This window comes from Halichoerus grypus, chromosome 3 (genome assembly GCF_964656455.1).
Source record: "Halichoerus grypus chromosome 3, mHalGry1.hap1.1, whole genome shotgun sequence".
NCBI classification, from domain to species: domain Eukaryota; kingdom Metazoa; phylum Chordata; class Mammalia; order Carnivora; family Phocidae; genus Halichoerus; species Halichoerus grypus.
In genome coordinates this window covers 6,781,935-6,803,014 of record NC_135714.1, presented here as the reverse complement: position 1 = coordinate 6,803,014, position 21,080 = coordinate 6,781,935, and the positions used below count along the sequence as shown (strand labels likewise).

Sequence of the window (21,080 nt, the reverse complement as noted above, 5' to 3'; positions counted from 1 at the left end):
GCCCCACCGGATTCTGCCTTTACCTAAAATGTTAATATTGTGTTCATCGTGGACTTTATTGCATTTATTTTGACTTTTAAAAAATGTTGCGTTGGATATTTGTCTTGATGATTGAGGTTTTGGTACCTCCTGAGATTTTGCTGCCAAGGCAAATGCCTCACTGACCTCACCCTCGCCCCAGGTCTGGGAGAAGGAGCAGCTAGAGAAGTAGAGGAAACACAAGAGCATATTGTCTTGGAAGCCGAAGAAAGAAGGTTTATGAAGAAGCTGATACAACAGGATGAGTGTCGACATCACGCGAAGTAAATTAAGCCAGACATAGAAGGTCATCAATTATATAATCTCATTTATATGAGCTGGTTGTAACATTGAAAAAGGGAAAACAATCTACATGACCAACTGGTTAAATGGCATATGGCCATCCAAAAGAATATAAAACAGCCATTAAAAATGATGTTAATGATGAAGAGAAATATTCTGGAATGTAAAGTGGAAATAGCAGGATGACAAAGTATAAACAGAGTATAGAAACAACTGTGTAGAATTATATGTATGTAGAGTAAAAGCAAAATGGTTACCTATGCGAAGAAAAGAGCGCCTTCTGTATGTGATCACGTATATAAAACTCCTTAGAACGCACACTAATCGACAGTGACACAAAGTGGATCGGTGGCTGGATTACAGAGAGGCACGAGGCACGTTGATATGTATGTTTACTATTTGAATGGGTGATGGCTTCACAGGTGTGTACAGGTATCCAAATTCTGGGTCCGCTCAGCTTCTAATTAAACATGTACACTTAAGAATACAGTAACACAATAACCGCAGTACACTTGTTTATTGATTTATTTTTACTCTGTGCCGGCAACGCGAGAAGACATTTCATATGTCATGTCTTTTAATCCTGACGCAAAGTTTGTGAGCTAAGCATCACATTTTCCATTTTACAGAGGAAGACAGTAAGACTCAGATTTAAGGAAACTGGTACAGAGTCATGCAATGCGCAAGAGGAGGAACTCAAACTTTGCTAGCTCTCATCTTTGTGCTCGTAACTGTTATGCTATATATTTGGATAACAACAGTACCCCCCCACCCAACCGTGGTGGGCTGGGAGCGACGCGTGGGTCCTTGGGAAGGCGCGTTCTGGCCACCTCAGACGGTCTACTTGGACAACACTATTGATAAATGTTAGCTGGAGCTCACAGTCCAATCCTTTTCATTGATAACCGACAAAGAAGATTCGGTCCCTTAAAGATGGAGAAAGGATATGGCCATTCGGAGCTTCTCAACGAACGTATTTTAGGAATGCCAACCTTTCAGAGGTACCTGGCCCCTGCCGAGGCCGGCTGTGGGAATATCTGGTCCAGAAACTTGCCCTCAATGAAATCTATCCCATTTTCATAATTTCCCCTTTTCTGCTCTCATCACCGCCTCCCTTGTGATTAAAAATGCCAATCGGTAAAGGATGAGACTGCTGTTTTAAATTCATCCCTGAGTCCCTGGGCTCGGGAGGGGCTCGAGGCTGGCAGCCCCAGGTGCAGACTCCTAGGACTGGATGAAGGAGTCACTAATTGCACCTGGCGGCGTCGGACCCATTTAGGAAGGAGAAGACATTTGGATCAGGTGGTGGTGACCAGCAGAGAAGGCAGAGGAGGTGGCCCGATGCCCACAGGCCAGGCTGTGTCGCACATCCACATCGCAGACTCGAGTGAGGGCAAGCAGGCGGCATCTCACTCAGCAACTCGGCTGCCTGGGTCCCGCTGCCTGCTCGTAGCTGGGCTCAGTGCGGAGAGTGGGGGGATTCGTTAAGGATGTCCGCTATGGCAGGGGGAGGGGAGAGGGACAGTTCGAAAACCCTGCCTTTGCTGCTTCTTGGTTAATGTAGACTAGGAAGGCACGGCGAGGCCAAGTGGCTGAAGGCTTCCGTATTCTGCTGAAGAATTTAGGCTTTTTGTATACCAGAGGTTTGAAGCTTAGTTTCTCCATTTTAAAACAGAGAATACCATAACCAGAAGATTTCGGGGTAGCTTTGAGGGTTTCTTGGAAAAAAGCAAGACTTAGGTTGAGTTTAGAGAGATGATTGTGACCAGAGACATGGAAAGAAGGGAGGAGAGAGTTCTGGATCCCCTCAGCCTCTGCTGGGAAGCACTCAGAGACGCAAGGAGGCAGTCCAGGGCCAGGTGGACACGGGTCTCCAGCAAAGCCAGGTGGGGGTGGCACACCAGGCTGGGGGACAGGGTGGGGTGTGACAACCACACACCTGACTCACACATCTCATCTGTTGCCAGACAACCTTAGTGCTTTCCAGTAACATCATGTAACACAAGAGACTCGAGTCAGTTATGAAAAGCCATGGAGAGCAGCATCTCCGTTTTCACGGAGCACAGGATGAAAGGAGGAACTTGAGTCAGACATTCAGAGAATCATTGGCCCCCGAAGAGGATGGAGAGAAGAATGTGTTACCGAAAAGGGTGTGTGTGGCGGGGTAAGGTTTGCCTGACTCCGAGTCTTACTTGACGGCCGCGCTTGTCCTGCTCAGAGAGATTCGAATTTCCCTTTCCAAAAAAGGGACTCGTGGCTCAGCGTGCTTGCCCAGGGTCACAGGGCTAAGCCCTCAGAATTGGAACCCCGCCCAGGGTATCTGAAGCCAAAGTCTCTGCCCTGCATTAATTCCCGCCAAGACCCTCCCCGGAGACTTTGAAGGAGGATCCCGGCACCTCTCCAGCCTGGTCTGAGGACACGGGCCACATGGTGACGGCAGCTAAGCCAGGCCCCCAGATCCCCGTGTGACAAGCTGCACGCACTGGACCCAGCGTGGGTTGTGGTCTCCTGCGATTCTTGGAACCGCCATGCAAGTGGGTCACTCTTCCTGGCCTCACCCTTGTCTAAACCTCCATCATCTCTCACGCGAACCAGACTGTGTCTTCCTGTGTTTACTTCATCGCTGTCCTCCTTCGTCCCCCCAGTGTTAACACCCCAGCGCCGCATGGCTGCCTGAGAGGCTGACCTCATCCTCCTCCTCAACCCCCTGCCCAGGTTTAGAGACCTTCCATCCTTCCCATTGCTCTTAGGATTCAACCCGCATCCTTAACCTCATGTACAAGGCAGGCCAGGCTCAGCCCCACGGTCCCTCAAACCCTCACACACAAGCTCCTTCCTGCCCCCTGCCCCTCCCCCCTGGACTGGCACGCCACCCCCACCCCGCATCCACACATGTCAGACTAACTGTCACTCCTCAGCTGAGGTCAGAATCTCCTGATGTTGCCTCTCATACCACCTTACACCATTTTCTAGAATTTTCCATAATTGCACCTAAACATCTATCCAAGTGTGTGGTTGTTTAATGTCTGATTCCCCATTATGTGTAAGGGCCAGGAAGGCAGGGCCCTTTTCTGCTTTGTTCACTTCTGGGGCCATAATGCCTAGAACAGAGTGCTCCTGACACGGAGCAGGTGCTCGGCACACACCGATGAATGAATGAATGAGTGAATAAATGAATGGATGAATGGGTGAACCCCAAGCAGCACAGCTGCATGCCTCCTCTCCAGGACCCTGTTTTACCTCTGTTAAAGTATGTCGGAACATTCTATGTCTGTGACCGTCCCCACCGCCACCCATGGTGCATTCCTAGGGGACAGGAGCGAAGCCTTATTCACCTCAGTATCCATGGTGCTGGGAATCCAGAATGAAGTCAGCCTCAGGATATGTGGCATCTTCCTCCTCCAGTCCTGCTAACTAGCCACATCACTCTGAGTCATTTGTTTCTTCATTTCTAAAATGGAGTTCTGCAGCATGATTCCCCTGATCCCTTTAATTGCTAGGGCTGATATTCTAGGATTTCATAACCAGAAGCATTCCCTGTTTCCTTCAGAAATGATAAACATTTGGGGAATTCGTGTTAGCATTCTACTGTGCCCATCAGGAGGTGCTTTGGAACCCCTCAGAGCGTCAACCTCCAAACATAGAGCTGTCTTGGGCCACCCGGGAGCAGAGAGGCCTCCTTCCTTGCTTTGGAAAATACACAATGCATCTCATTGGGTTTTCGCTGGTCAGGAAATCTGAAACTAATTAGATAGGATCAGTAAGTAATGCAGTCTGTTTCCAAACTGCTTTCCTGCCATCAGGCTTTGCCAGGAACGAAAGGTCATAAGCCAGCCTATTACCACACAAATGATGGCATAATGACAAATCTGATCTTTATTATGCTGAGTAAGGTTTGCTTTCTCAAGTAGAGATGAGATTTTATTCCTTTTTTCTAATATTAGAAGAAACCAGAGGGAGGGGTGAAAACATTGCAGGATTGAGCGTGGGGAAACTAGCCTGCTTGGGGAGGGTGGTGCTCATCCACACGCCCTTGACCCCCGATGCCCATCCTTTGGAAAGCCTCTTCCTCAGCTGCTGTCACAAACCAGTACATGTCTAGAGTCCCATCAGCCCTCAGTCCAACCCGGCTAGAAGACAGGGTTGCTCACCTCTCGGCCCCAGGCACGGCAGAGAAAGTGTCATGTTTGGGATCCGGCGGCTGGCGTTGGACTCTCTGAACTCACTTCCCAGGAATAGAAGAGTCAGCATCTGATCCTCTAAGCCTCAGTTTCCAAATCTGTAAACTAGGGATGATAATGATGTCCCAGAGTGGGTTGCTATGGGGATCACGAGGTCACTCAGTGAGTGATGGGGCCTGGTGGAGTCTAGTACATCTGAAAGTCTCAGTGAGAAGAATTCTTTTTTTGGACGTGGACCAAGGTCCATGAGGGGACCAGAAGGGCCTTTACATCTAGTCTAGGGTTTCTGAAAGCGTGGAACTCAGGATGCTTTTGGGTTGGTTGTGCAAGAGCATACTTCTATCGACACATTTATGCCTATATTTTAATGTCCGTTAGATGGCATGCATATCATTGCTTAAGGCAGTGGTCCTCGACCATGGCCACACCTTACAATTGCCCAGGGAGCTTTTAAAATGCTCCAGCCCAGAGAGACGCCCGGCTTTGAGATTTTGTACAACATTCTGCTCGAGCCCCTTTAGTGTGAACAGCCAGGCTGAGAACTGCTGGCTGAGGGCAAAGCCGGGTAAAAAATAAAAATAACTCAAAGTAACGTATCATCAAGGCAGCAAGCTAAGGCTGAGGTTGGGGAAACACAGGTAAGCCAAAGGTTTGTTTGAGGGTCAGCTGCGGGTGGGGTGGGTTGGTGCTCGTTCAATTTCAGATGCCTTGTCCCATGCCAGATCCATTAAACCAGAATCGTAAGGGGTGGACCTGGAATATCTTTGTTCTCATCAGCCTGCCCAGCCCTGGTTCTCCGGAGGGCATTCGGGAGCCACTCATTTTATAAAGGTCAAGGCCATGCTCAGGAGGAAGGGAGGCACTCCGTGGTCTGCCCAACAGGACAGAGAGGAGGATGCTGATCAGCCAATGTCAGCCAATCCCACTTTGACACCTGGGAGGTGTTGAGCCAACAGTCACTCCAGGGCAGCATGGGGCACAGAGGCCATAATTCTGGGGGCCCTGGGGGCTCTCTGGGGAAGGAGGGGAGCATGTCCAACCCAGTTCCCTAGGACAGGAAGGAGACAGAGAGGCAGGACAAACACCCCGTCCGGGAACATACTGCAAGAGTCTGTGTGGCAGGGGGCACCTGGGTGGCTCAGTTGGTTAAGTGACTGCCTTCGGCTCAGGTCATGATCCTGGAGTCCCAGGATCGAGCCCCACATTGGGCTCCCTGCTCAGCAGGGGTCTGCTTCTCCCTCTGACCCTCTTCCCTCTTGTGCTGTCTCTCATTCTCTCTCTCAAATAAATAAATAAAATCTTAAAAAAAAAAAAAAAAGAGTCTGTGTGGCAGGACAGTTTCTTGGGTGGTAACTTGCAGGTAAGCTTCGTGTTCAGACAGGTATAGGGAATAACTCCCCTTCTGGAACCTCCAATATTTGCTGCCCAGAGGGCACAGATGGATCATCTGGAGAATTCCATACCTACTTATGCTTGTTGTGCCTGTGGTCTGGTTGCGGTAGGAGCTGGGAGACTGCGGAGAAATTAAAGAGGAAGTTTCTCAGCCCTTCTACCCTGAGTGAACCCCCGGCAAGTGTCTACACTGAAGGCAGCAGCAAGCCACTTAGCCACTGAGTCTCAGTGTCTGCATCTCGAAAACGGGTTCTTGCTGGATGATCGGGGGGGGGGGGGTGGATGGAATGCGACAGTGTATCAGGGTCTGGCACAGGGTAGGTTCCTGATAGTAACAAGTGGTTACTTGTCACAGGACAAACGCGGTGCATACTGATCCCCGTCTTTGCTTCTGCACCGAGCTCTCACTTGGCTGCCGAGCCCAGCTAACTCATTTCAGGGGCTCTCCCCAATGCCCGTAAAATGAGCCTCTCAGTTTAACTCAGTTCAAGATACCCTGGCTTGAGACTCTCCAGGAAGTGGTGGGCTCTCTTGGCTGGAAGGAAGCCATGAAGGGAGGGGGTTGAAGCCCGTCGTGGGGCCGGGGCCGACCTCTGTTCCTTTGAGCATCCCTTCTCGGGGGTCTCGTCCAGCAGAACCCCACCCGGCGGCGATGGGGGCAGCTCTTGACTTTAATTCCAGCCTTCTAGCCTCGGGGGTGGTGCCTGCCAAGGCTGCTTCCTGGGTTTCCGTTGAAAACAGATGAGACGATGTAAATGAACCAGTAACCAGAGTAAATAATAATTTTAAGGAATATAGCCATTTACCTACTTGTATACTTACTGATGGATGGATGGGTGGGTGGATTGACTGGTCATGATGCCTTTGAAAACTGCAGATGGGAAGAGCCGTGGGGAGCGTTGAAGCCTTGTTGTCATGGGAGATGTGGGGAGAGGCCTGAGCTGAGAACCAAGAAACCCAGTTTAGTTGTGACTCATTTACAACTCCCTGTGTGAACTCCAGTTACCTCTCTGCCCTTTGGTCTTCTCATTGTCAGTAAACGCATGGGTTCCCCACAGAATTCTGGGGAGGACTATCTCTGATGATAAATGTGAAGACATTCTATAAATTGCAAAGCTCTCTAAAAATGTTATTTTTTTCCAGTTATTATTTAATTTTCATTACATCATCGGTTCCCCACAAACCACCTGTGACACAGGAGAGGAGCATCCCCGAGCTCAGAAGGTCCCAAAGACATGCTCCCACACCTGCTGATGCTATCTTTGCTTGAGGGGGTCCTTTCTGGGCTGCTCAGCCACCATCCTGTAAAGATAAGCCCAAGTGGGAAAAGTGCCCACAGGAGCCAGGAGTCCAGACACCCAGAATGACATTGAGTCAGACCGTCTCTAGTAGAAATGTCCCCCACAACTCCATCTCCCTCTCCACTTGGTGGTTCTTCATCATCACCCATTTGTTATTTCTTAGTATATTAGTCCTGTTTTGTCCATTTCATTTTAGCGTCAGCGCCCTCAACTCTTCCCGAAATCAGGTGGGTCCGAACCACGTCCATGCGGGGAGCCGCCAAGGCTTGGCGGAGAGGGGGGGTGGTGGGCTGAACCACGTCTTCCCCCCAAAAACTGTGTTGCAGTCCTAAACCCCAGTATCTCAGAATGTGAACTTATTTGGAAATAGAGTTATCACAGATGCAATTGGTTAAGATATAGTCATACTGGAATAGGGTGGGCCCTAATCCAATATGACTGGTGTTTTTATAAGGAGAGGACACACAGGGAGAAGGCCAAGGGAGGACACAGACGGAGGCTGGAGTTATGGCTGCACGCCAAGGAAGGCCAAGGGTGGCCAGTGACCCCGGAAGCTAAGAGAAAGGCATGGAGCAGCTTCTCCCCTAGAGCCTTCAAGACAGACTTCTAGCCTCTAGAACTGGGAGAAAGTAGGTTTCTGTGGTTTGAAACTCCCTAGCTTGTGGGACTCTGTTATGCAGCCCGAGGAGATGAATGCAGTCAGGGAACAGAGGGCTCTGATTTCCAGCCCCGCTTCACCTGCCCACCCTGGCCGTGGCTCCTTGGGCCAGTCTCTGGACCCCACATTTCCTATCTGTAAAAACGAGGGAGTTGTGGTGGATCAGCATTTGCCAATTTTGCTGATAATTCGGATTAGCTTATTAGACATTTCCTCTGGATTTTCAGAGCCAGTGGGTCTGGGCCAGGGCCAGAAATCTACGTTTTTGAGAAACTCTCCAGGTGGAAACAAGGACTGGCATCTTGCTGTCACTGCCCTCACTGGTGTTCTAGGCTTCTCAAGGGTCAAGCTTTGCCCTTGACCCCACGTGCTCTATCGCAAGCCTACCGTGGATGGCGTGTGTTTTAATCTGTGTCCCCTTACCCAGATTGCAAGCCCAAGAGGGCAGAAGCACGTCTGTATCTCGGCCAGCGAGCCTAGGAACCATGAACTGAATGGAGGGGTAAATCATCTTTCCTGCAGACGTCCCACTCTGGGATGTGCGATCAAGGACCTTGCAAGCTCCTGTTCTCAAGCTCTCAGATGTGCCTCCCTGCCGCCAGTCTGGCCCCGTGCCTGACTCCAGTCCACCCTCCATGCTCTTTCGGAGGAACACATAATACAGGTGCACTTCTAAGTCACTTGATCCTGTGGAGGGAGTTCTGTGATTCTTCCCATTTTACAGATAGGGTAAAAAAAACCTGAGGCTTCCAGAGGTCGAATGACTTGCTCAAGGTCACAGAGCCAGTGAGGTGCTACGGTTTGAACTTTGGGGGTCCAGTGTCAGCACCTGAATCTTTCCGTCACACCACCATCCCGCCACTCACAGTCAACCCTGTGTCGATAGGATCCTGTCCAAGCAACTAGACCAGCCCATCCGTTGCCCCACTTCCCTCTCTGGAAAGATCTGTCACTCTCCTCACCCACTCACGGCACTCCAGTAGTTCCTCCCCATTGGCCCTTCTCCCTGAGCTGCTCTTCTGCTGGAAACTCCTTTCCTTCATAACCAGAGAGCTGTCCTTCTGGGCTGCCACGGAGTAAGGCTCTGGGGTGTGTGGCCTTCGTAACACACATGTTGTAACCATTGTAACTTGCCCACCCGGCTCAAGCCCTCCCTTCCTTTATGTCTTTGCTCACGTGTTACCTTCTGGGTGAGGGCTTCCAGAACCATCTTTTAAAAATTTATAATATCCCATCCCACAGCCCTCTATACGCCCTTCTTTATGTTTTTGCATGGCACCTATCCCAATCTAACAAACCGTCCTTTAATCACATGTGTGGTCTACCATCTGTCTCCCTTCCTGAGAATGCAAGCCCCACGAGGACAGGAAGTTTTGTCTGTGTGAGTTCATGGCTCCATCCGAGGTGCCAGGGACCGGGCCTGGGCCACCGAATATTGAAGGAGCACGTCCCGCACTGCTGTGTGTCTGTCTCCCTCCTAGAGTGTGAGCACCTTTCAGGAGGGACTTTCTCGGACTCATTTCCGTACCTCCAGCAACTAACAGAGGGCCTGGCTCTTAGTACGACCTCAGGAAGCCTGGGTCAAATAAATAAATGAGGAAGTGAATGAACAAATGAATGAATGAGCAGGTGGATTTCTTTTCCAGAGCAGAGTTTGCTTGGCAAAATGCAATGAGTTAAGTGTCTACTTATAGCCTCTCCTGTGGTTGTTCCTCAGGGAGGAAGGCACCCCCCAATAGCACCTCTGGGACGTTGATAGCCCCAGGAGGTCATTCCGGGCTGGACACGTTGAACTCAGCAATCAAGTCCAGCCAGCCTGGGCAAAGCCGTGCCATCAGCTGGGGTGTCAGTCTCGCCGGTGGCCCTCCCTTGCTCTGCCGCTTTCCCCTTCCCTGGAGGGAGAACTTGGCTTCCCTTCACTGTGTGAGAGAAACCAGCTTCCTCATCCCATGCAGAAGTGCCCCTGCTTGCTCAGCGGTCCCCGGTGGCTGCTTCCCAGGGAACAGAGAGAAGGAAAGGGAGAGCAGCTCCAGGTGACCATCCACTCCCTGTTCCCTGTGACTTCTCGGCCCAGTGGCACTTGGATGTGCTGCTCTGTGGTTTCTGTCCCTGTCCCCTCACTCCGGCCCAAGCTTCACCAGACCCAGGAGAGCGACTGTCCGCTTTGGAAGGCTAAGGTGCTTGTGGGTGTCCCCTCCAGGTCTACTGCTGCTTCCCCACACTGAGTGTTGTCACAAGCCAGGAAAGGACTGCTTGCTGGCTGGAAGCCAGGTGAATGTGGCAGTCTGGCCAAGCTGAAGCTCACTAGCCAGTGCTCCTGCTGAGCAAGCAAGGCCTTCTCTTGCAGCAGAAGCCAGGGGGCTTTCCCTCTCCCTGGCGCAGGGGCGTGGACCCTGGGGGCGTCCCCGGAGCAGGGAGGAGTCTGCTGCTTTGGGCAGAGGGTGAGCCCGAAGGCTCCAGGCACGACTCAGAGGGTGTGCGGCCAGGCTGGGGAGATGGGGCCAGCAGCCAGGGCTCCAAGGTCAAGGGGATCTCAGAACCTTCATCAGTCTGGCTGGGAGGAAGGGCCTGTAATCTAACCTTCAAGGTAAGAGCCAGGAAACAGATTCAGAACTCTGCTAAGCACACAATTTGAAGGCACCCACAGATTCTGTTCATTTTTCCCCCCTATTTATGCTTCCTTAAAAGTTAGCTCATTGGTTTAATTATTTCCTTCAAGAAGCAAAATGGCTCTATTCGTTGATCTATTCATTCCTTTAAGTAGCATATTGATTTCCTCCCATTCATCCTTCTGCTAATTAATTAATCAGCTCATTAATGAATTAAAAATATTTATCAAGTGCCATGTTTCAGACTGTATTCTAGGTGCCAGGCGCAGCAGTAAACGTGGCTGGGGTGGCTGGGCTAGGGTTTCAGGAGGAAACTGAACCCACCCCAGACAATTCAAGTGACTTACAGAGGTGTGGGTAGGGGTAAAAGAACAGATGAGGAATGGCCAGGCTCCCCATGACAGCGAGGAGCCATTACAGCTGGCCCTGAGGGCAAGGGAAGGAAGTGTCATTGGGCCACCTGCAGGGACCTGCACTTGGGGACTTGGGGACAAGGCGGCTATTGCCAGAGCTGCTGAATTGGCAGTGGGGGAGGGGGTGCAGGGAAGAAGCGTCCTTGTCTTCCCACCATTCGATTTCCTGCCCACGGTTCTCTTGGGCTGACAGCTAGATGCAAGGGAGTCCGTCAATGCCATCCCTCAGGGCCGGCTCCCCAGGGTAAGAGCAGGACAGGGGAGGTGGGAACTAGAGCCAGGGAGGCCAGGAGAGCGAGCAGCACAAGACCCAGTCCCAGCCGTCTGGGCTACACATTCTAGCTGGAGGACAGAGCTCAGCCGACAGGTAAATATTCAGCCGATGGTGATTGGTGCCATGCCAAAGGAAAATCCGGCGGGATAGATGGAGGTCATGGGGGTGATTAATTACGAGCTGCATTTTATATCGGGGGTCAGGGGCCCTCTCCAATGGGTCCTATCTGAGTGGAGGCCAGAGGGAAGTAAGCTGTGAGTCCTTTGCCGATCTGGGCAGGGGGGGCGGGGGGTGGCCCGGGGAGAGGAACAGCAGGTACAAAAGGTCTGAGACAAGAGTGTCCTAGAACCACTCGAGGGCACCAAGGGAGCCGGCTGACCAGAGTGGAGGGGTAGGGGGAAGGAGATGGGGGGACAGGGTCAGGTATGAGTCATCGGGGTCAGAGGCCGTAGCCCTTGCGAAAGCCTGAGAACATAACCCTGAGCTGAGAGGGTCCGGAGCCAACGGGAGGGGCATTTTCTGAGCACGGAGGGACGAGCTCCAACCTACATTATAAAGAGCACTCAGCTGTTCTGTGGGGCAGTGGGGGGCGGGGGCAGGGGCAGGGGTGGGGAGAGCAGGCAGGACGCAGCGGGCTCCTCCCAGAGCTGCCAAGACGGCATGGACTAGGGGCTAGGGCTGAAGAGCAGGGACTGATGGGAGGCGGTCGGATTCTGGGTCGCTGAGGCGCGTGTGGGCAGCAGGTGGGACGGCGACGCCACTCACCCGGACAGGAAGACTGTGGAGGAGCTAGTTTGGGGCGGGAGGAGCGGGGAGGGTGGCAGGCTGCGGACCTTGGTGCGTCGGAGATGCTGGTTATTCATTCGAGTGTGCCGGTTGCGTGCAGCCCAAGGGGCCCGCCCTGGCCCCAGACGCATGACTCCCTCCAGGTGCTTGCTCAGCTAGGAACTGACCTGGCCACTTCACCGGCTTCACCAGGCCACCTTAATTCTGAGGCTCCTTTTAGTCCCCAAGTGCCGACATCCCGGGACGTGGGCTGGCCCGGAACGTGGGACACCTGGGCTGGGATTGAACCGTGGGAGTTGTCAGCACGCAGGGGATCAGAGTTGCCCAGGAAGCCAGCGCACAGTGAGGAGGCCCCAAGGAAGGAGGAGGAGGCCCCAAGGAAGAACGTGTGGAAGGCGGCCAGAGAGGCGGGAGAGAACCCAGCAGCAGCTTGGATGAGCACTTCCGAGTCTCAGGAAGATCCAAGCTAACTGGCGTCTGGCCCACAGCCCTTCCTTTGACATCGGAGGGCCACGCGCCAAGTCTCCCCGGAGATCACAAATTCCCGGGGACCTGCTCCATTCTTGTTTGTCAACTCTGGTCAAGCTGAACAAGAACCCGAGAGAAACTCTGAATGAACAGCTAAGTATAAATATTTATTGGACCCTCTGAATGTCATAAATGGTTGACTTCTAAGTGTTAAAAATGGGTACAATTGACAAGTCTCTGCCAGGGGTTGAGTATTAGGTTCATACATTATTGATCCCCTCATAGGGACATGCTGTCGTGTTTATGACGCAGGCAAGGAAGCTGAGCTCACGGCGGTTAGCCGAATTGCTTAAGGTCACACGGCTGGCTGGGGACAGTCACGGTGGGCACCAGAGCCTTGCTCTTCCTGCCTAAACCAAGCTCATGAGCCAGGCAGAGGGTCTGAATCTTCAGACATTCCACTCCATTTTTTGGTGTGTGTTTCTTTTTTTTAAACGAGTTCCTTTTCCAACTTACTTCAAAAGGGTGATTAAACCAAGCAGAGGTCTGTCCGTGCTTCTCCTTAAGGGCTTGTGAGTCAGAGTAAGAGTTCCCTGAGGGCTCCAGACAGACGCAAAATGATACCAAGCAAACATGCCATAGGCATCCATGGAGAGACTGTGCGTCCATGTTCTGGAAATATGCAGAAAATGTGGGAAGCAGACAGCAAGAAAACCCCCTGGTCGGGAGGTCCCTGACCCCCCCACTGCGGGACACCGAGTGCCGTTGCCCCCTGACTCCTGCTAGAGAATACTGCACTTCCTCGGCGGCGCCCGCGGCTCTGGGTCGGACTCGGGGCCCAGTGCTGGCAGGCCCCCCTGGCAGCCAGTCTAGGCTGAGCACTCTTGCCGGGGTTTTCTGCGGGCAAGAGAGAGCTCAGCGGGCACTGTGGCTTCTCTGATCAGTTCTTCACCAAATACGCATGAAGTGCCTACTACGTGCTGGACTGTGTCTGGGCACTGGGATGACAGCAGTGATAAGAGACAAGGTCTCTGCCCCCCCCACTGCCCCCTCCCCCATGGAGTTGCATTCTGCTGGGGAGAAAAGACAGGAGCCCCAAAACCAATAGACAAAAAAGAGAACGTCAGGTATTAAGTATGTTGAAGAAAATAAAAGGTAATGAAAAAGAGAGAAAGAGGGAAGGAAGGAGAGAGAGGGAGCGGACAGGGAGAAGGAGGACTCAGAAAGGGAGGCAGGGAGAGACAGACACACAGACAGGCAGGCTGACTTGGGGTTGGGTGGGTTTGGTTTAGGCAGGACGGTGAGAGAGAGCCTTTCTAAGGAGATGTGCGAGCTAAGACCTGCAGGACAAGAGTGAAGCAGCCCTACAGTGGTCTGGGGACGGATCTCTGGGCAGAAGGAGCAGCAGGTCCAAAGGCCCCAAGATGGCAGAACCTGGGTGTTTGGGAGGAAGGGAGAAGGCCCGGGTGAGGGGTATGTGGAGGCCAAAGGAGAGAGCAGAGCGACAAGTTGGAGAGGCAAACACGGGCCTTGTCACTGTGGCCCTTCGCGACCTTCTTAAGTCCCACAGTTGGAACCCAGGTCGGGAGGGGCCAACCCCTCGCTCTTCTGTGTCACTTGGATGAACGAGGAGGAGGGTCTGACTCTGGGAGCAGGGAATGGCACATCAGGACCGGTTCTAGGAAAGTCACCGGAGGCTGGAAGCAGAGTAGGTCCCGAGGGCTGGGTGTTTGCAGAGGATGTCACTCTGGCCGCCCCTGGATGGAGAGCACCTGCGGAAGGGGTGGGGGTTGAGGAGTCGGGCAGTGGTCTGGAGGCTGTGCGGACAGGGTCCGGGGAGAGATGTGCCATCTGCCCGGGATATAACTGGGAGCCGAGGTGGTGAGGGTTGTCATTATTTGGACAGGCACCAGGAGGGAATTCAGAGGGAGGAAGGAGTCTGCTTTTTGGCCTGGGAACTGGGAGGGGGCTGGATGAGGGAGAGGCCTGATGAAAGAGGGGAATTGGGCAGGGGTAACAGAAGTTCAGTTTTCATATGGGTGGGCTGAAGGCCGGGGACAAGTCTGGATGAGGTCGACCAGGACAAGAGTGTGGGCAGAGCAGAGAGGAGGCCTTTGCAAAGGCTGAGTCCTGGGAGCCTCCATCCTCGGTGGCCTCGCAGGGAAGGAGGAGCCGCTGAGGGAAAACCAGGCCAGCATGTTGACTGGAAGACAGGACAAGGAAGTTTCTAGAAGGACCCAGAAGGAAGAGGAGTGGTCACGTTTATCAAAGCTGCTGGGAGGTTATAGGGAATTGACTAGTGACTTTGGATGATTGATGTCCTCAGTAAGAGCAACTTGAGTGGTGTGATGGGTCAAACCCTCTGCTGGAGCAGACGAAGGAAGTGCAGAGTGGAGACAGTGAATCCTCCGGGACAGCTTAGCTGTGACAAAGAGCAAGGAAATGGGGTGATAACAGAAGGTCATGGAGTCAAAGGAAGTTTTTTTTTTCCTAATTGAGGTGAACTTCACTTAACATAAAATTAACCATTTTCTACGTTCACAGCGTTGTGTAACCAACACCTCTGTCTAGCTCCAAAACATTTTCATCTCCCCCAAAACAAACCCATTAAATATTGGCTTCCCATTGGCCACCTCCCCCAGCCCGTGGCAACCACTCGTCAGCTTTCAGCCTCTCTGGATCTGCCTTTTCTGCACATTCCATCTAAATGGAATCATGAAACAGGTGACTATTTGTGTCCAGCTTTTTCACCTCAGCGTAAGGTTTTCGAGGTTCTTCCACACTGTAAACATGTCTCCGGACTTCATTCCTTTCTGAATGAGTAATCCAGGTGTGGATAGACCACAACTGTGTATCCATTCATTAACTAATGGACATTGGACTCTTTCCACATTTTAACTACTGTACATAACACTGCTGCGAGCATTCAAGTACAAGTTCTGTTTGAACACCTGCTTTCAATTCCCTTGGGTATATACCCAGGAATTGTATTGCTGGGTCCCAAGGTAATTCTATCAGTGCGCTTTGAGAAACCATCAAACTGTTTCCCACTGTTGCTGAAGAGGTTGACATCCCCACTGACAATGTAGGAGGGCTCTAGTTTCTCCACATCCTCACCAGTGCTTCTAGATTTATTTATTTATTTATTTATTTATTTATTTATTTATTTGAGAGAGTGAGGAGGGGGAGGGGCAGAGGGCAAGGGAGAAGGAGGAAGCAGACTCCCTACTGAGTGCGGAGCCTGACACGGGACTCCATCTCATGACCCTGAGATCATGACCTGAGCCGAAACCAAGTCAGGCGCTCAACTGACTGAGCCACCCAGGTGCCCCCCTCTCCAACACTTCTTAGTTTAGTTTTTGTTTTTCGGTTGGTGATGTTAAGACACCTTTGTATCTAGCCTAGAAAGATCCAGTAGAGAAGGAGAAATTGATGATGCTGAAGGGAAAGAGGATAATTGCTGGAAGACTCTTGAGAAGGTGAGAGGGATGTGCCCACAAGACCCATAAGGCAGACCCTCCAAAGTAAGAAGTCTTTTTGGATGCTGTACTGCCAAAAAAAAAGGGAAAAATGTGTAGACACCAAGGTCCCGAGGCTCACTCTGATGAGAGGCTTCCCCCCAGAGCGGCAGTGAACAGAGGGTGGGCAGCGGGTGGAATGGATGGTCTTGCATTAAACGTCAATTCTCACCCACAAGTTGTGGTGCTTTAGGCAAGTGGGATGACCGTGGAACCCCAGTATGCTTGGCCACAGAATGGAACTAACAAACACTTGGTGGCTGCTCTTAGGATTAAATGAGGCTGTGCATAACCAGCGCCTAGCACACAGTAGGTGCTTACTAAATGCAGGTTCCTTCCCATGGCTCATCCTTCTGACCTGATTGTGAATTACCCGATGGAAGTAATAGGTTTACCCTTCTTTGCAGCTTTCTCAGTATCTAGCACTATGTTGGCCACATAGTAGGTGCTCCATAAACACTTGATAAAGAATAAATGAATAAACAAGAAGAAAAATAATGATCAACAAAGAGACTTCCCAAAACAATAGCAATACTGGGCACTTGCTACAGAGCAGGCAATTCCAAGGGCAGCACCTCGTTTGGTCTGTATGACATGACCCTGAGATGAGCACTCCCTAATCTCCACCTCACAGACAGGTGACTTGCCCCATGTGACGTGGCTGGGGAGTGGCAGGCTGGGATTCGAGCTCTGAATCCCAGGCTCTTAGTCGTCATGTTATATTATCTATCCAGATGCTGTTAAACCAATGGTTGAATAATCTTGGCATTGAGAATGATCTGCTGCAGCTAAAAAGATGTCAAGAGAGAGAGGTCGGGTGACTGATTGGGGCAAGAAAGGGCTAGGCACCAGCTGGATAATTGCGGAAGCTTTGAAAAGCCTGGGGGAGCAATCGCACTGCCCAGGTGTGTCTGCATTTCCTTACGCACAGCTCAAATCATCCCGGGCACAGAAATGTCATCTTCCTGGTGTGCAAGTTGTGTCGGACATGGAGGTTGGTTGGTAAAAACACCTGTCGTAGATGCTTCGCAGGGATCAGGTGATTTCTTCCTGCTCTCCAGGCCACCCTTTTGTCAACCTCAAGATTGGGAAACTGGGGAAATGGGATTAGCCATGAGCAGGTTGCCTGGGTGCTCTGAACTGATGCCAAGGGAATTGGATGCGCTTTTCCAGGTTCCCCAAACGGTGCTATCTCCCAGGCCCTAAGCACATGCCTGAACCAGGCACAGAGTCCCTTTTCCATGGTGGGTGGGACTCCCAGGAGCCCATTTTCACTTCCCACACTGTGGGCTCTCTCTGTGAACTGGTCAGGAGGAGGCTGTGGGTGCCCTTGGCTGAACTTGGATCTTGCCCCCCGCTCCCCAGACATGCTCTTGGATTCCTCACCTCTGTCCCTCGCATCTCTGCACCACTCCAGCCCTCCATTTATCTCAGAGTCCTGAAGACAGAGTAGGATTCGCACGTGGGCATCTCTTTCACGCTAGAGGGACAGGTCAGGAGGACATTGTGGCATTCCTAGAATAACAACAAGAGCAATGCCCACGGGTACAGCATCTCAGAGTCGACGGCTCTCGCGTATTTCTCATTGGGCTAATTGTACTCCTACATCAACAGAGTAGCAAGCGTAAACCCTTCATCCTGCTCATTTGGGCGTAGGACCCAATCAATGTGCATCCATCTGTGTCCTGCTTTACAGCTTGTTGCGTGTCATGTCACCTAAACCTCACCGCCACCTGGGCAGGCTGGTCCCGCTCTGGCCACACACCCTCAGGCTAGCAAGCAGCCCTCTGACACCCAGGAAGGTCAGTCCCATAATCAGCAGTGGCTTCTCGGGAATACCTCTGCCTTTGACTCTGGTCCAGAACTTGTTGACCCTCACCTGGCACGTTTCTGATAAGCTGAGCTAGCCCTCGGTAGTTCGCTGTTAATCATTTATCTCTCGGGCCCGTGGAGAGAGGCTTCACGGAATGTTTACAGTAACAGCTGGTGCCATTTAATCGTTAATGTTGCTTTCTTTGACAATTTCGCAGGCTTATATTGGATTATATGGGGAGCTGAGTTATCTAGGAAGCATATGCTCTTTGCTCTTTAGACTGTAACAGACAAGGGAGGCTCCAGGAGCCAGGTGAGTTATGCTCACAGACCTGGATTAGCTTTAGGGATGATTTCAAGAGCCTATGAGACTCTCACCAAGCAGCTGGAATAAGAGAATTGAAAAGTGAGGGATTTGAAAATCAATTTGGTGAAGATTAAAAGAGAAAACGCACATGAAGTGCTTAGCATGGTGTTTGATAAATGTTAACATAAAAATGAAATTGATTACGAGTGATTATGGCTAAGGCAATCATTCGGATGCTACTAATCCAGTAATCTCCTTCTGCCTGCCCCCTTCCTCCCTCCCTCTCCTTCTATTTCTTTTTTTCTTTCTCTCCTTCTCTCTCTCAGCTCTGCTCTATTTTCCACATTCCTTTTCAGTATGTTGTTTCAGAGTTAGCTTTAGCTCCATGCCGAAGTCAGCAGAGATTTCACCCTGAAAATTAAGAATAAAGTCACAGCCAAGTATTAATCAAAAACGTGGGGGGAGTTGGAGTATGTGGCACTTCCCACGGAGAGCTGTCAGCCAGGGGCTGGACCGCACACAAGGCAGCACCTGCAGGCATCTCGAGGGAGGTGGCCTCCCGCTTGCATGAGCCAGCTTTGGGAGAACAGGTTCACCTGCGCTGTCTGCTGACGTTCTGCGGTGGACTGATGTCAGCCGTGCCCTTTCTTCGCCTCCGTCCGTCCGTCCTTCCACCCAACACAGGCTTTTGAGCGACGATGTGACCTGAAGCTGTCTAGGCTCAGATCCACCCTCTGTGACGGGTTGGGCGGGTAAAGATACTTCTCCAAGGCTCGCTTACTTTATTTCCAGCATGGCTGGCCATCGCGATCGACACATGGCGCCCGTCAAAGTTTTATTATCAGTAGCAGAGGCGGTTTTCTAAATATTTAACCCCAGGTACAGCCAAGGCGGGGTGGGGGGGGCAATCAGATTGCTAGGAGCAGAGTCTTGGGCATCACTATGTAGGCGTTAACCCTGTAGCTGCTGGGCTGAGGCAGGTGGGCACCCTGGGGGCTGGGACCAGGCTGCTCATCAATGGGTGCAGCGCACTTGGAACTTTTAAGAAGTGGCACGGCCACACTAGTGGGCACCAGCAGAGTGTGAGATCGCATCAGCAGCAATTTCTATATTATTACTGCAGATTGAAAAGACAGGGTTTTAGAACCTCATGCTCAGAGCTTCTATTTATACTATGTTCTATTTATTCATTATTCTATTTAAGCCTTCGAGAATTATTTTGAGGCAGTTGAGGTTTCTCTACTCATACGCCAAATGGTTCCCCCTCCTTTTTCCTCGTAACCAGTTCTAAGACACCGTCTTAGAATGGTGTCCCACGAGGACCCTGACAAATGATTGCCTTATCTGCGCTCCACAGAGACCATTTGCTGGGAGTCCGGTGATGATGGTGACCATTTAGCATTTATTATGTGCTTCATATACATGGACTCATTTGATCTTCACAAAAGCCCTGTGAGATATATCCTGTTATTCTTCCTCACTCGACATATAAAGAAACAGAGGTACAGAGAGGTTAAGCACCTTGCCCCAAGTCACACAGCTAGTAAGCTATAGGGCTGGGGTTTGAACTCATGGCCCCATGCCGCCTGGGGTGCACGCTGTCTGCACCTGGCCTAGTGTCGTGCCGGTGGGCAGCTTCCCACCTGGGACATGATGTCTCGGGGACGATGAAGTCATTGTCAGCTCTGTGGTGGTCTCTGTAGGGTGAGGCACAGAGTCTCACCTTCAAGGCTCACCTACTCTGAGTGACTGTTCCTTCTGGAAAAACGGAATCACTTCCTTCTGTGCACGGGGAGGAGGAAAAGCATTCTAGGCTAAGGGGCAGCCAAAGGAACACGAGAATGAGAATGGCCTGAAAAGGGAGGTCCAGTGGGCTGGAGCGTCCCGGGGTGTGTGCTGGGCTGAGATAGGCAGGGTCCCTCAGGGGAGGGCCTCAGATGTCCCCCTCGAGCGCTGCCCACAGAAGCTCACCAACCAACATTCCTGTCGGGCCAGCTCAAATGACTTCTGGATCGCAGAACCCGTCATCCTATCAGAACTAAATATTCTTCCAGAATTGTATTTTTTATGCCTGCTTGGCTACTCGACACCTTAAGGACTGATTTTAAAGTTTTTTTAAATTTAAAGCGATTTTTTTAAACTTGCTTTTCTAGTTATAGAAGTGGGGTTTGTGTGTGTGTGTGTGTGTGTGTGTGTGTGTGTCAAAAATTGGAAAAGCATAGGAAAACCAACCAGATAGAAATGGACTAAAATACCACAGCCAAGTAGAAACTGCTGTTCCGTTTTGCTACTTCCAGGGAGTCTATTTTTGCTGCTCATAACTATGTGATGCGTCCTTTGCTCACCTTGGCAGCCCAGGCTCCTGCTGTCCTTCCGCCTTCCCCATGCCCCGGGAGCACTCTGTATGCTCTTCCCAAATGGGCTCTTCTAGAATGGAAGCTCCATGAGGGCAGGGCAAGGTCTGTCTTGATCTTACCTAGGTATTACAGGCTTAACGAATAATTGTGGAATAAATAACTTAATGTACCAACATCTAAAAAAATCTTAATTTTATATGAAAAAACACACGGGCATAGTTTAAGTCCTCATATAATAGCATGGATTTATTATTAAGTACATGTTTTTAATGCTAATGGATATTCTTTTATAGATCTTTCTCTGTCAAGTAAGATTATGAGCATTTTCCCATGACGTTAAATATTCTTTAACATAGTTTTTAAATGCTACATGAGTTTCCATATATGGATGTACCATAACTTATTTAAACTTTCCTGTTAGATTTTTTTTTCTATTGTGAATACCCATTTGTTAACAATCTCAGGCTAAAATCTTTGTGCATGTTCTTTATTACTGCTTTCTAATAACTTTTTATAGATGGAGTAGTTGGGCCAAAGGGCCCACATATTTTTATGGCTCTGGTAACTTATTTCCAAACTCCAGAAAAGCTGCACATTTTTCTACTTCTGTCCTGCCAGTGATTTTGGTTACAATTTTGGTGACTGGTTCCAATTTGACAGGGAAGATGGGCACTTGGTTTTAA

The 21,080-nt window shown here is 50.9% G+C and overlaps 1 protein-coding gene across 4 annotated transcripts in view; it reads left to right on the top strand.

Annotated features, from left to right (window-relative positions):
* SLC2A9 (solute carrier family 2 member 9) overlaps nucleotides 1–21,080 on the top strand; it is a 222,302-nt gene that overhangs the window by 10,664 nt on the left and 190,558 nt on the right. The window contains exon 2 of one of the 4 annotated variants that reach the window (XR_013446274.1): nucleotides 8,281–8,517. The exons of 2 other annotated variants lie outside the window; for them this stretch is intronic. The gene's annotated coding sequence lies outside the window, so the exon portion shown is untranslated. Of the gene's footprint in view, nucleotides 1–8,280; nucleotides 8,518–12,092; nucleotides 12,556–21,080 lie in introns of those variants that run through there. One more of the 4 variants, XR_013446273.1, reaches the window with a different exon arrangement.